Source organism: Onychomys torridus, chromosome 8 (genome assembly GCF_903995425.1).
Source record: "Onychomys torridus chromosome 8, mOncTor1.1, whole genome shotgun sequence".
Lineage (NCBI taxonomy): Eukaryota > Metazoa > Chordata > Mammalia > Rodentia > Cricetidae > Onychomys > Onychomys torridus.
The window spans coordinates 17,913,221-17,918,244 of NC_050450.1; positions in this window are offsets into that span (position 1 = coordinate 17,913,221).

Consider the following 5,024-nt stretch of genomic DNA (forward strand, 5'->3'; position numbering starts at 1 on the left):
CTGGGATTAAAGATGTGTGCCACCACCACCACCAGGCTTAAAGACTTTAAAATCAGACTAATGAGGTAGGATTGCCATGGGTTAGAGGTCAGCCTAAGCTACAGGAACATTCTGTCTAAAAAACTCAAACACAGGGGGTTGAGTACCGGCTGCTCTTCCAGAGGTCCTGAGTTCAATTCCCAGCAACCACATGGTGGCTCACAACCAACTGTAATGAGATCTGGTGCCCTCTTCTGGCCTGCAGGCAGACATACAGGCAGAACACTGTATACATACATAATAGATAGATAGGTAGATAGGTAGATAGGTAGATAGATAGATAGATAGATAGATAGACCTAATAAAAACCCAAAGAACAAAAAACCCACAAACCCAGGGTTGAGAGTATAGCTTGGTTGGAAGAGTGCTTGCTTAGCAAGCCCTAAATTGGATCTCTACCACTCCATAAACCTGCCATGTGTGCTTATAATCTGAACACTTGGGAGGTAAAGTCAGGAGGATGAGAAGTTCAAAATCATCTTTAACTACACAGTGACTTTGAGGACAGCCTGGGCTACAAGAGAATCTGACTCAAGGAAAAAAATAAAACAGGGGCTGAAGAGACGGCTCAGTGTTTAAGACTACTGTTGGTGCAGACAACCTGGATTTGGTTCCCAGCACCTACATATGGATTTGGTTCCCAGCACCTACATGTCTGTAACTCCAGTTCCAAGGGGAATTCATTGCCCTCTCCTGGCCTTTGCACCCCCCACACAGACACATCTGCATAATTAAAATACACACACCCCACAAATCAAACTGGACAAGAAAATGCCTATTTAAACAACAAAATAGAACCAACCAGGTGTGGTGGCACACGCCTTTAAACCCAGCACTAGGGAAGCAGAGGCAGTTGGATCTCTGTGAGTTTCAGAGCAGTCAGGACTCCATAGTGAGACCCTGTCTCAAAATGAAAAGAAAACAGCCAGATCCGAGCAAGGGGAACTATTTTTCAAGGGAGAGCAGGAATGAGGATCAGGCATATTGGAAGAGTGGAGGCCTGGTGCATCGGAGGTGGGGATGATCCAAGTCTCTAAGATCACTCCTCCTACATCTGTTTCTCTCCCAGAGGCAGACAGGACACCCCACAGACCTGAGTGGCAGGTAGAAACAGACCAACAAGGCATGAGGGTGTATCTGGCCATGGTGCTAGGGCCTCAGAGAATGGGATAGGACAGTGGCCAATAAAACCATGAGAGTCCAGCAGACTTTATTTTTCTAGTTTTTTTTTTTTTTTTTTTTTTTGTTTTTCTAGACAGGGTTTTCCTGTGTGGTCTTGGCTGTCCTGGACCTCCCTCTGTAGACCAGGCCGGCCTCGAACTCACCCAGCCTCCAGAGTGCTGGGATTAAAGGCATGTACCACCACTGCCTGGCATTTTTCATCCCTTAAGGATGGAGAGACTGAGCCTTTCCAAAAAGGTCATCAGAGGCTTTGAGGAATGTCACCCACTCGGCTACACCCTATGCTACAACTTACTATCCAAGTGGGTCACCTATGTGACAAAGAGCTGGCATATCCGACCTCTCAACCCTCCCCTCTTTTTGATGATCTAAGATAACCTAGACTGGGCTGCCCTACAACCCTGGTGGGACATAGGGTTTTTCACTAAACATTGAAAAATGTATATGCATCTCTCTTGAAAGAGCCAAAGTTGGGTGTGGGCGGGGCCTGGGAAATGCTGCCCCTGGGGAGGAGGCATTATCCTGACACTGGGAAAAGGCTGGATTCGTCCTGGCAAAGCGCTCCTACCCTAATGGGCAGTAATGGCCCTGCACGCATCTACCAGGTCTAGCTAAGGCCTTCTCCCTTAGACTACATGGCGCCTCTCTTTGGAACTCCAAATTGGAGCAGGTGAGATCAGCGTAACGAAAGGAGAAAGAACAGAAATCCAGAGAAAGTGAGACAAGGCAGGAAGAGAAAGAGTGGAAAAGAAGGACAGGAAACTGGCCACCTTCAAGGATTCCGAGACCTCGCCCCGCCCCCGGTCCCCGGCTTGCGCCCTTCCTTGGCTGTGGACGGCCAACAGCAGTTGCTTAGCGCCACCTGGTGGAAATGAATGCGATTGCGCCATCGCGGGGAGGAATCGGGTCGGGTGGGGGGCGGGCAGGGGGTGGGCAGGGGGTGAGGAGGCAGAAAAGCCCACCTCAGCCCTCACTTCCCTGACTTAGACCAATTCCAATTCTTCGGAGTTGGAATTTGGTTGAGGCCCCGGGGCTGGTTACACCATCCAAGCATAGGAACGCGAGCCTTGTAGCATAACAGGCGGAGAAGCCAGGCCTCTAATAGGCCTCAGCTAGCTTTGCCCTTAACCCTAGACCTGGCACCTACTTCTCTAGAATGGGATAGCTCTAGGTAACCTAACCAAGTGCCCCAGCCCTTGTGACCAAACATTTGCTAACTACTTGGCGATCAGCACCAGTACTGGCAAGCATTGAGTAAACATTGCTCAGACCCAAGGAAACAGAGGTTTGTGTACCTTGGCCTAAGCATTAGAGGCCCAGCGCTGGAGAAGCCACCAAAGAAGCCTGAAGCCCTAAAGAGTCTTTTGTAGTGTACACCCGAGGCTGCTCTGGAATCTGCTCATGGCTCTTACAAGCTTCAGTAGGAGGAGGTAAGGAGGACAGGAAATAAGTGTAGCTGAGTATAGGGTGTGAGGGCATTAAGCTTATTCCATCGGCAGTGGAAAGCCAGTGGAGTATTGTGTATCCAGGGACAACAAGGTCAGGTCACTGATGTCTTGGAAGGTTAAATTTGTTGAGAATCACAGTTAAAAAATAGGGGAAACTGGGTCAGATGTGATGGTGCATACCTTTAGTCCCAGCATTCAGGAGGCAGAGACAGGAAGATCTCTGTGAGTTCGGGGCCAACCTGGTCTACAAAGTGAGTTCCAGGACAGTCGAGGCTACACTGAGAAACCCTGTCTCAAGAAAAGAAAAAGAAAAAGTAGGGAAAGTGGTTTTACCTGAGGAGTTGGTAACTTCCAGTTCTCCAGGAGAACTGGATACCAAGGTAAATTAATTTAGGGCTCCATAAGAATTAGGATAAGGTAATATTCCTGGGCCAACAAAAAGGCAGTTGCTACCAAACCTGATAACCTGAGTTTGATCCCTGGGACTTACATGGAAGAAAAAGGGAACCTACTTCCACAAGTTATCCTCTGACAGCTACACACGGGCCTTGGAAGGTGTACAGCCACACAAATAAATGAATAGATAACAAAATGTCAAAAAAATTCAAAGAACTGGTGATATGGCTCAGTGGGTGCTGAGTCTGATGACCTAATTTGTTCCCTGGGACCTGCACGGTAGAAGGAGAGAATCAATTTTAGCATGTGGTCTTCTGTCCTCCAGAGGTGTGTGCGCACACACGAGAAAGAAATAAAGAAATAAAATAGAGGTTGGGCATTTAGCTCAGTGGTAGAGCGCTTGCCTAGCAAGCACAAGGCTTTGGGTTCGGTCCTCAGCTCCGGGAAGAAAGGAAAGGAAAGGAAAGGAAAGGGAAGGGAAGGAAAGGAAAGGAAAGGAAAGGAAAGGAAAGGAAAGGAAAAAAATGTAATTTTAAAATTTGTTAAGTGTGCTTGTGTTCTTTCAGAGGACCTAAGTTCAATTCCCAGCACCATTCAGGTGGCTCACACCCCCTGTGTCTCCAGTTGCAGGAGATCCAAAGCCCACTTCTTTCACCCAGGAGTGCTACCTGCATGTGGTACGCTTGCTTACATGCAGGCAGGACACTCAGGCACATGATTTTTTTTTTTAACCTTTTAAAGGTGGGGAGTGCTGCCATCTAGGGGCCAAGTTGGGAAGAGGCTATACCCAGTAGGCCAGAAGGCATGGCCAGAGTGGGCGGCAGGCAAGATTTCCCGCTCTTAGCCTTTCCTAAGTGGACCGAGGGAAGATCCTGCAGCACATTTACAGGAGGGTTCCAACAGCAGGAGACAGGGAGGTTTACTGTCACACAGCCAACCCCAACACTCAGATATGAGGAAAGACAGGTTGAAGAGTTTGAAGAGGCAGCAAACAGTGAAGGGTCCCAGGTGTGTGAAGCCAAAGATGTGTGTGCATATGTGCATGTATGTGTGTGTGGTGTGCATGTGTGTGTGTGTGTGTGTGTGTGTGTGTGTGTGTGTGTGCGCGCGCGCGCTCGTGCTCTCAGCTAGCCTGGAAATTACTATGTAACTCGGGATTGCTCAAACTTACAGCAATCCTCCTGCCTCAGGCTGCAAAGTGCTAGGATTATAGGCCTGAGGCGATGCACAGCTTGGCAAAGAGTGTTTGTGTGGGACCAGAGCAAATACCTGGAAATGCAGAGGAGGCTGAGAAGTGAGACGTGAGGGCTGCTGGACTTCCTTCCTAGAGTGGAAGCCTAACTATAAAGAAAGCTGACATCTGCTTACCCTCCAGGTGCTGAGGGGGAAGAAAGGGCTCCAGAAAATTCAGGCTTAAAACTAATACCAGGAAGTGGGCAAAAGTCCTGGTGGGTTGCCTGGGCAAGAGGCAAAGCTCACAGCGCAGAGAAGTCTCCTCAGTCTGGACAGAGGGCAGAGTGAGGGCCACCTGGAGACTCCACTCATTAGGTTCCCCATCCTGTATGCTTCAGTGAACAGGCGGGACCACCCCCCACTGCCCACCAGGCGTCTTGCCCTGATCCCTGTAGGAGTCTGTAGGATGGCTCACCATATTCTGGACCCTGAACTGACGTATGCACCCACAAACAGGGAAGGGTCCTGGAGGAAGCAACCCAAGGACCGGAAGCATCTCAGCCTTACTCTCCCTGACTGTGCCCCTGAGGACTGATTGATGAGCTGGTCTGGTCAGGGAGGGGGTTCTTGACATTTGCCAGGGCGTGGGCGTGAGGCTATGTACGCCCTGAAGCTAGACACAAAGTACACAACCGAGAGAAACGGTCACACGCGGAGGCGCAGGAATCAGGCTGGTTTTATTGACCAGACCACAAGGCCTGGCTGAAGCCATAAGCTGCGCTCCCT